Below are 11,837 nucleotides of genomic sequence, written 5' to 3' on the forward strand. Positions count from 1 at the left end.
ATACACTCCTATGCACATATAATCATGACACCATCAAATAATACATGCTAACATATCCATGCTCACATAATCCAACACCAAATAAATTATATTATTAACCAGGTTTAAGGTATGAATATCCAAGTCCACAATAATATACATTAGACCACTACCTAATCTAGCAGGACCCACACAGGTCATGACAAACCATCAAGATATAACTAAACAACTGATACACGAGTACACTATAATCTGACATGTACTATACAAATCATCGTCATATAATAAAGTACAAATATAATAAATAATGATAAAACTCAATTTCTATACAAACTATCATCTATATCGTCTCGCACTTATATCTCACCTTATCAATCTAAAATATCTTCTCAAGATATCTCAAGTCACTATCACATACTACATATCTAAGAGGGTTAGAAAATAAATTAACAGAGATGAGCAAAAGGCTTAGTGAATAGACTTTACTCCGAATTAGTGATGCCAAATAGAGAGTAAATCATATACTGGATAATATGAATCAGAAAGAGCATCATGTCATAAATGAGTATATGAATATATTCTCAATAATATATAAATGAAAAGTAGATAACATGTCATAACTGATAAAAGTATATAATCATCGACAATGAATAAACAAATTTCTATGTCATCCTATCATCATAACTCTCTCTCTATAATAACCCAATGTTAAAAAATATATATATATTTTCCTGCAAACTGACTGCAATCTTTTTCTGTACGTGAGGTCGTGCCATGCAGTGGCAGCGAAGATGGGCGCCACGCGCCCCAAGCGCTGGCCCGGCCAACCTGGCCGAGCCAGCTGGCGCGGTGGGCCCCTGTCGCCGCCGCCGCCGCCGCAGCCTCCCTCCCCACCACCTCTCTCTCCCTTTTCTTCCTCTCTCTCTCTCTCTTTCTCTTTCGAGCTCTCTCTAACCTTTCTCTCTTTCTCTCTCTCTCAAACACTCTCTCTCTCTACCCACTGCCGTCGCCACCTCCTCTAGCTCCGGTGAGCCTCCCTCCCTCCCTCTCTTTCTCTCCCTCCCTCTCTCTCTCTACCTCTCTCTCTCTATTTCTCTTTTTTTCCTTGTCGGCTTCCTCTCGGAACCGCCGGAGGATTGAGCCGTCGGCGAGAGGCCGGCCGTTGAGTGGCCACCAGCGGCCGCACCCCTCCCCCATGGCCCAACCCTCTTCTTCCTTTTTCTTTCTTCTTCTTCTCCTTCTTCTTCTCTTTCTCCTTCCTCTCCTCCTCCTCCTTCTTCCCTTCTCTCCTCTGACTGCACCCTGTCTCGGCCCAGCGCCCTTGCAGCGCCAAGCGCTGGGCTCGGCCCAGCGCCTTGCTGTGCATGGTGCTGGGTTGAGCCCAGCACTATATATATATATGTGTGTGTGTGTGTGTGTGTGTGTGCACAATTAGTTTAGCTTAGTTAATTTAATGTATTTAAATTGTACAAATTAAATATAATTATATCATAGTTAGTATATAATTCTAATTATATCATGTTTAGCAAAATACCTGCAATATAAATTATTATTTTAATCCTAAGTAGGTAATAGTAATTATTAGAGTTATGTACGTATATTCTTACGTAATTAATTGCAGTAACTTAATTCTTATTTTCTTAATTATCAAAGAGAATAATAGATAGATAAAATATATTTTAAATACACTATTAAATAATATAATTATGATTAATAAATAACGAACCAAATATAGAAATGAAGAGTACATACTTACAACAAGAAACTATCCTTTTGTCGGGTTAATTTTAATTAATAAAAAGACTGACATATTTGTTATAAATAATTTCAGATCCCGACCCCCCTGTTCAAGACCCTGTTGACTTAGCTATCGAGGCTTGATTGTTATCGTAGCAGCGTGAACGAGTGGTGGTTTGGTATTTGCAGTGAAGTGAGTAGTCTTATCCCCTAGATCCCTTTCTCAAATTAGGATATATTACATATTATGTACATGCATAATTTGGCTTCCAGCATGATTATATAACTTTATATAGAGATGATTTCAGTCAAGCATATTTTATCATGCATTTGATTAGACTGATATGGGATATGAGTACATTGGTCATATATAGAGATGATTGGAGATGATTATGCTGTTATGGTTTTATATCGGGATGATCTCTATCATGAGTATGCATGTGATAGATTAGCATGAGTATGCATGTGTTAGATACATGGTTGGAGTCTGCATTACATCATTTTTCTCTCGGCTTCTTTACCATCTAAATTCCTGAGTTGCATGATCTGTTGTCATACTGGATATATGCATATGATTTATCATGTATAGGAAATCATAAAAGTACATGTGTATGTGATGTGATATGATGTGATGTGATGGCTGGAACGGTATTTGGTCCAGACTGGTACTGGACATACTCTTAGCGCATGGCAGAGTATGGTGATGGCTAATGGTTGTACTCTTAGCGTATGACAGGGTACAACTATCATTGGTATACCCTTACCGTATGGCACGGTATGATTACTTTCTTCTGAGATACCTTTAGCGTGTGGCAAGGTATGATTACTTTCTTCTGAGATACCCTTAGCGTATGGCAGGGTATGATTTATCTACAGAGATACTCTTAGCGTATGATAGGGTATGCTTTGAGCTTGTGACATGATGTGTATCGAGTTTGAGGTCGGGTACCGTAGTCCAGCATGGTGGATGATATTCAGAGTTGAGACGGATGATTATGATAGTGAGAGATATGTGGATTATATCTGGCTCTGACATATACGATTATCTAGTGGTTGGCATGCATCATGCATCATCATTGATGTGACTAGTATCATTGGATCATAATTGTTATACATGATATGGTGTTATATTCGGTGATGTTATATGGTAATTTCATCATGTTATATAATTTCGGTTGAGGATATAATATGGTCATTCATGAGATTTGATTTCATTCATATATATGTCATTGAGGATACATATATATATGTTCATACATGGCATCATACTGCTTTCTGATTCATATTATCCAGTACATAATTTACTCTCTGTTTGGCTTCACTGATTCGGGGTAAGGTCTATTCACTGAGCCATTTGCTCATGACTCTCTTGTTTTCTCTCTTCCAAAAACTCAGGTGAACGAGAGGAGCAGGATACTCCCTTAGAGGTCTTGCCGGTGAGTGAGGAGTAGAGGGTGGTTAGTGTTTTCTGCTAGATGAGTTATCTTATCTAATGTAATAGTGGACATCCTCCAAAGTGTATCTGTATCCTTGTCTTATATTTTAGCAGGTGACATTGTACTTGTATAATTATGTATATACTACTGTTGTGTATATATAGTTGTGAAAAGCTCGTGATGATGTGTTGTGGCCTGTGTAGGGCCCATGTAGGGTTATTTGTATGCTGTTGACAGTTAGACTTGAGTTATTCTTAATTTAGAGGTTGTGGATAAAATTATGATATTGCTACAGGTTTATTTGATTGTTGGTATCTAACCAAGTGGTCAGGTGCTACGCACGTGCCGTATGGGCTCGTGTCATGCACGTGTTTAGAGTTGGGTGTCACACTCTCAAATATGACATACGATGCATGCCGATCATGACCATATTATGATATCAAATGCAACCATATATGATGTATATTAATCACTCGATAATCAGATAATCAGATGATAATAAAATCATATGCATTTCTCAATATCTCAGTCATCAATGTTAGCTCGATATATCATCATCATACTATGCTACTATGCATAGTCAACACTCGGTACCCGGTCTCAACATCATGTCCGAAAGCTCAGAGCATACTCTGCCACTCGCAAGGAGTATCTCAAATATAATCACATACCCTGCCACCTGCTAGGGTATCAACATCCATCCAAACCAGGCACCCTTCTAGCTAATAGAACTCTCATGAGGAGAACTCACCACATATGCCCTAGTGAACAGCATGTGTCCGAATGTCTGCTACGCACACAGACTAACAACCTCGAACATAAGACCAACAGGATTGCGACTATGTCGAACGATCAATCATCCACTAAGCATGTCCTAACCCTCGCACCCACTCGGGTATCCTCACAATTTTAATCAACTATCTTATTAATCATATTTCATGCTTTTCTTCTAAATGATAGATCATATGCATATATCCAGTACGATAACAAGTCAATGCATAACAGGAATTTAGGTGGAACAGAAATTAAGAGAAAAATAATGCAATGTAATCTCCAACCATGTAGTCAATACATGCATACGCATGCTAATCTATCACAACATGCATACTCATGCTAGGGATCAACTAGACATAAAATTATAACAGTATAATCATCTCTTATCATCATACTCATATACAAGATCAGCTTAATTATATGCGTGATAAAAATATGCTCAATTATAATCATTTCTAAATAAAGTCATATAATCATGCTGGAGGCCAAAACATGCACATACATAATATATAACATAACCTAATTTGAGAAAGGCATATAGGGGATAAGACTACTCACATCTAATTAGAAGACTCGAACCATGTATCCCTCACATCTATTAATCAAACGTCAACTCATCGATAGGGTCCACGGGGTTTCAAAATAAGAGAGTTTGGGATCTGAAAATATTTAAGTAGTATAAAGTTAGTCGTTTATCTAATTAAAATTAATTCAAGTAAAATATAAATGTTTATTAGGTTTAGAATCACTTCTTTTTATTTTTGATTACATAACTAGATCTATATTATAGATACGATTCAAATACTATAATCATACTATTATCATAAAATGCTAATTATAGTATAAGGAGAAGAGGTATGTTTCCTTTTATATAAGAATATTTCTAAATATATAATTATAAAATAAAATAAAAGGCTAAATAACTATAAGTATAGACAAGGTCTAATTATAATTACTTTTATAATTCATACTCTATCTTGATTAATTAGGGACTATGCGGTCTTTACTCGATAAAATAATAAATAAATAACTAAATAAGCCTAGTATTTATTTATTGCAGAATAATAATATATAATAAATTATTAGAATTTCTTAAAATGTATCTCATAAGAATATTAGTATATAAATCTAATAATTATGATTTACAAATCTATCTATTAATCTAATAAAGATATAAATAAATAATAAATATAAGTGTTACCTATATTTATACCTAATTAATCATTAATTAAACAAATTATAATTAATAATAATTATATTGAAGAATATATATTACTATTAAAATAATTAATGTCTAAATACTGTATTTGCATTAATTAAGAAAGAAATACCTAAATAAATAACATAAATAAAATAAAATAGAATAAATAAAATAAAATAGAACACTAGTGGTGCCACCAGCACTGCCTGCTATAGTGTTGGGCCGAGCCCAGCACCGTTCCGAAGGAGACGGAAAAGAAGCCGAGGAAGAAGAAGAAAGAAGAAAGAAAAGAGAAAAAAGAAGAAGAGGAGAAGGAGAAGGAAGGAGGGCGTGCTAGCTAGCTAGCTAGCGGCCGGCCTCTCATCGGCAGCTTGGCTCCGGCGAACCTGAGCTAAAGAGGAAGAGAGAGAGAGAATAAGAGAGAGAAGGAGAGAGAGCTCACTAGCGTTGGCAGTTCTAGGGGAGGTGGCGACGAGCCGGTGCCGGTAATGAGGAGAGAAAGAGAGTGTGAGAGAGAGTAGAGTGAGAGGGTGACCGAGAGAAAAAGAGAGAGAAGGCGGTGGGGACGTTGGCTTTGTGGTTGTTGCGCCGGCGGGCCCACCGTAGCTAGCTGGCCCGGCTTGTTTGGCCGGGTCGGTAGCTAGGGGTGCGTGGCACCCTCAGCTCGTGCCACCCAACATGTCTCGAGGCCGGCCACATTATGGCCAGCCACATCGTGCCATGCAATATTTTTATTTTTTATTTTTTTATTTTTATTTTTATATTTTTATTTTTATTTTATATATTTTTTTATTTTTATTTTTTTATTTTATTTTTATTTTATTTTTTTATTTTTTATTTTTTTTTTATTTTTTATTTTTTATTTTTTTTATTTTTATTTATATTTTTTATTTTTTTTTTATTTTTTTTTAAGAATAAGTTGTCAGGCGTAGGCCCTACTATATAATACTATAAAATATCCTCCGCCCCTAATGGTAGCTGCGGAGGTCTCGGGTACAAGTGAGACCTAGAAATCATTCCCTTTCAGGTCGTGCACGTGTGCAGGTGTCATGACAAGATAATTAAGTCTAGCATAACAGGATAGTAAGCAAGGTTATATAAACATGCGGCACATCATATTAAATTAATAATCAATCATTTCAAGCAACATATTAATTAAATAGGTTTTGCTAAAATGCAAGGATTAGCAGGTCATAATGCTCATGCTATCATTCATCACATCAAATAATAAATCAAGAGTGGATAGACCACTTGCCTAAATTAGATAAAAGTCACTAACGATGAGTAGTCCCAACCTAATCACGGCCGGCCCCCGGTTGAGCACTGGTCACAGGAAACTCTGTGATAGGATCACTAAGTCAACACTAAAATCTTAAAAATTTACTAGGGATAGAAAGAGAGGATAATTAGTATTAAATGATATAGATTATAATAAAGGGGAAATAAAACCAGCGAAGCGCAAAAAAGGGCCCAAAGCAGCTTGTCGGCTGGGCTTGGCGCAACCCGCAGCTAAATGATCAAGCTTGGGTTGGCCAGGCCTAGCCCAGCACGCTTGCCACGCTCGGGTTCGGCCTAACCCAGCCCGAGCCAAGAAGGGAGGCATCACCTCCCCTTCCCCTACCATGCCACCACCCCCACGAGGGGGGGAAGGGAGAGGATAAGGGTCGGCAGCCAACTATCACTGCCTTGCCGGGGAAGGAAGGGCGATGACGATGCGCAGCCTGAAGCACCGCGTCATCACCTCATTGAAAAGGAAATGACGAGGATGAGGGAGAGGGCTTATCAATGAGGATGAGGACTACGCTAGCTCGGCCATGACAGTGATGATCACGGCGACGGTCAAAGTGGGAGAAAGAGGTGGAAGGGAAGAAAAGGATGCCCGAGCTCTCCTCGAGAGAAAAATAAATAGGAAGGGAGAGAAAGAGATAGAGAGAGAGAGGGAGGGAAGAGGAGAGACGGCCCTCTACCCGAGGCCGCCCCTTTTGCGCACGCCGACAGTGGTGTGTGTAAAGGGGAAGGGCTAGCCTGCCCTCCTCCCCTCACCTTGGCCTAATAAAGCATCCCTTTGTCAGGCTTGGCCTACCGTGATGAGGGGGTGTGAGGGGGCACATGCCCCACCTCTTTTCTCCTTTTTTTTTCTTTTTTTTTTCTTTTTTTGGGTGTTACAAATGTAATTTTATTTTATTTTTTATAATTAACGGATGAATTATGCAAATGATAGATAGTTGGGTAGGTGCCAACCTAGTTGGGATGTGCTGATTATATAGTGATGCAAAAAAAAAATCCTAATTTTGGTGTAACTATTTGTTTAATTATGAAAATATTTCTATTTTCTTATTTGTTTAACTATTTATTTTTTATATAACTACTTATTTATTTCGTTTATTTTATTTCCAATTTTTCATTTACTTTATTTATTTTTTGGTTAAGAGTTGTAGTGTACAAATTTGGGTGAATAATAATAATGGCAAAATATAGGATGTTTTTTATAAACCTCAACTAAAATCAGCAGGATTAATATTTGGTTAGCCCTAACAAATTGTCATTTTGTGGCTGAACCCTTTTGATGAAGAGATACACGAAGCCATTTGGAAGAGAAAGAGATACCTCGGCTGGACCCATGCATGCTTAGAAAGCCGGTGGCGACGGGTCAAAAGTCGAGCTTGATACAGATCCAAACCGACACCATTGCTGTCGCCAAGGCCCTTAACCCCATCAAGACAAACCCTCAGAGATAAAAGAAGAAGGTCCAATATTTACTTCTTTTTGCTCTTTATTTTGCTTGGATAAAAAGGATTCTACGATGTTCTTTGTCTAATTGTATTTGTTATTCTTTCCTTTGAGATATGACTTTCCATTTTTCATGACCATCTCATGTATTATTTCTTGTTGATTATAATAGAAAATGATTCAATTATTTTGTTTTTATAATCCTTGATCAAGATTAAACTAAGCGAAAGGATTGTCTGCAGCAGACCACAAAGAAATGAAATCTTCGACACTTGCTAATGTTTAGGAAATCATGCATAACTTTCTAGCTTGTTTTTAATCCCTATTTAGCTACAATTGGTTTTTGGGATACTGTGCTTTTGGGAGAGTATTGTTAACTGCACTTCATTATTTTTCTACACTTCTTCCGTTATTTCTTCATGGTGTTGTTTCAGTGTGTTTATTTTCTTCATGGTGTTGTTTATTTATTTTGGTGGCACAGCTTTGAAATATTATTGATCAAGATGCAATTTAACTAATTGACCAATATGCATTAGATATTCCTGAATTATTTTGGTGTCTGAAGGAACTTACATGTTTTTGTATCCCAAGATCTAGGATACTAGATATTAATTAGGTTGATAATGCTTTTGAAACCATTGGATGTAGCCAAATTATGTAATATTCACCTTTTCTTTTATATAGGACATGTAATTTTATGATTATCTACTCACCGATGCCATTGTGAATTTTGTGATGTAAACAGTAGAAAGCAACATCTTATAAAATATTTCCATAAGCTGGTTTTGTACAGGTCTCTTAGCTTGAGTGTCATATGCTTGGTTCATCTCTCTTCGCTGATTATCTTATTGGTCTTCTGTAGTTCATGCACGTCGGCTTGCAGCTTTAAAGGCCCTTACTGCCTCCTCATCCAATTGTCACTTACTTTCCCATATGATGTTTCTTTGTAGGATGAAGATTTACAAGTTTGGCTGAGAAGCATCCCCTGTTGCTCGCTAATTCTTAATTCTTATTGCTTGTATCATATGTTGCCAACTTCGTGGACGACATGATATTTTGTCCAATGTCATAGTAATTGGCATTTTAAAGGAGATGGTATCTACTTTTTGGTTGCAGATTTTAATTGATAGATATTAATTGTTGTATACTTAAGTGCTGATTCTCCATTACTTCTTTTTGGTCAGTGTAGGTTCACCCTTCTATGTTCAAATCTTTTGCACCTCTTATATTATGGCTAAACCCTCATTTTCCTCTTCGACATTTCTTAAGGAAAGAGCTAATCAAACTGACATTTGGTTAAAACAACTTTCTCAAAGTTACCCTAATGATAGAGTGTTAAAATGAGAATGATAATTATGGTATTATTCCATGAGGTTCTAAGTTTTTTAAGGTCCTGTTCACATCTAAAATAAAGAGGAATAGGAATAACAAAACTTAATTTGTTATTTCTAAAATGATGGTTATATTCTAGGAATAGCTATTCCTATGTTTACATGTATTGGTGTAATAATTATTTTTAATATGATATAAAGTGAATGAAATGATAGGAGAAATTATTATAATACCCTTCAATTTGATTTAAAATAGATTGATGGGATAAAGGGAGAGAAGCTTTATAATATTATAAGTATGCAATGCATGTATGAATTATTGCATTATCATGCTTTATGCACCTGTCAGCACGTATTACTATAGTGGGAATGTACATATATATTGTGTGCTCGTACATATGTAATGCATTATCTTTTGGTAATTAACCGGGTTTATATTATAAATATATATTTATGATAACATTAACATGTTGTCATTATAAATTATATTCATTTACTAAAGACTAATTTCTAGTTATATATTAGGCATACAATAATTATTCTCCTTTGATATAAAACATAAAAGGATCAAATATACAATAATATAATTAAATATAAAATTATATACTATATCTAATTACAATTCAATTAGTTTACAATTACTACTTTTACTTAACTAATTACTAATTATACATATAATAATAATTACCATTAATATAAAAATAATTATATGAGCTTAGCATTTTATTTTATAGAAAATAATATATAACAATAAGGTGCTAGAAATGCATTATATATATATATATATTTAAGTATACACGAACATTAATAGAAACTTATATAATTTAATTATTTTTAATAAAACCAAATATATTAATCTAATAATGATAATTAAGCTATAAATACCAAAATACTTATAATTATAATTATTTATATTTGCTCTACTTATGCTTAGCTAATAATTATATTAGTGGGTATATATATCCTTAAACTAATTAATTGTTTATTTAAATTTAATGTAAATAAAATAAATAATTTAAAAGAAAAAGGAGAGAAGCTCTCTTTGTTACAATGCTGGGCCGAGTCTAGCTCTATCCTTGCTTAACTGCTGGGCTTAGCCCAGCATTATAGATAGCAGTAAAGAGAGAGGAGAACGAAGAGAGAAGGAAAGAAAGAAGACTAAGAAGAAAGAAGGAGAGGAGAAGAAAGAGAAAGAGAAGGAGAAGAAGGTGAAGGTGAAGGGAAGGAGGGAGAAAGGGGAGGGCGAATCCAGGTTGGGAGGAAGCATATCGACCGCTGCTGGGCGGATCCAAGTTGGGCGGGAGCATACCGACTGCTGCTGGCTAGCTAGCGACTAACCTCTCGACGGTGGCTCAACTTCGACGAGCTTGAAACCAATGGTAAGAAAGAAAGAGGGAGAGAGGGATGAGAAAGAGGAGAGGAGAGGAGAGAGAGAAAGAATAAGAGTGTTTGAGAGAGAGAACAAAAGAGTATGAGAGAGATATAGAGAGGGAGAGAGTGGCAGTGGGGAGGGAGAATGGCGGTGGTTGCGGTAGCGGCGGGGCCTATTGCACTAGTTGGCCCAACTAAGTTGGCTGAGCTGGCGGCTGGGGACACGTGGTGCCCTCGATGCATGCAAGCACTATGTTGGCATAATGCCGGCCACACTATGGCCATGCAATTTTTCTTGAGATAGGTTGTTACAACTAAACCACATAAACATAATAATTAAGATAATTAGACTAATCCATTGAGTCCAATGTTCCCTTAATATGATCCGATCTGATTCGTTCATATCAAATGATCTAAAACTTTCGTATTCAAGTATCTTTAGAAATGAACTCTATCTATAGTGAAACAAAGAACCAATTTGAGAAAGATACGAAGACTGGTTTAGCTAAGTCATGTTTATTTCTAATTCATATTTCTCTCTTACGTAAGCCTTTAAGATAAGTATAGTTAAGTCATGTAAGCTCTTAAAGCAAGTTTAGTTAAGCTATGTAAGTCTTTAAAGCAAATCCAATTAAGTTATATAAGCCTTTAAGACAAATCGTAATTTGAGTCAATTTAGGATTATATATATATATATGTTATGTATGCATTCATGAAGGATTAATTGACTTTTGCCCTTGCTGCTCCCTACTATCTCCCCTGCCAACTTGGCCACTGACCTCAATCTCCCTCCATCTTCATCAATCACTATTGCCTCTCATGTTGGAACAGTCTCATCTTGCTTCTAATCTCCCTTGTCTATCGATCCCCCTAGTCTCACTAAATAATCACTAAATATTCACTAAATTGGGGGTGATTGATTATTCTAAATATTCTACAGTAAATAAAAATAATCACTAAATATTCTACAGTAAATAAAAAATTACAAAATTGGGGGTGATCGATTTATAACTTCCTAATCTACGTTTTTGGTATTTACGCCCTTTGCAGATTTCAACTGCAACTAGGACGAAAATATGCAAAATATGCGTTGAGATGGCGCACAGCTAGGGCTTGAATGAATAGGAAGAAAAATTATAGAGAGGAAGGGAAGGGATAGAAATCAATATTCATTTATAATAATCATTTTGGTTGCCATCCACACCTTAAGAGGCTAACCAAACAAGCCAAAAAAGACCAATAATAATCCTAGAAATAATGAATTCTGGTCGATCACGT

Source organism: Typha latifolia, chromosome 2 (genome assembly GCF_019914945.1).
Source record: "Typha latifolia isolate L0001 chromosome 2, TyphaL0001v2, whole genome shotgun sequence".
NCBI classification, from domain to species: Eukaryota; Viridiplantae; Streptophyta; class Magnoliopsida; order Poales; family Typhaceae; genus Typha; species Typha latifolia.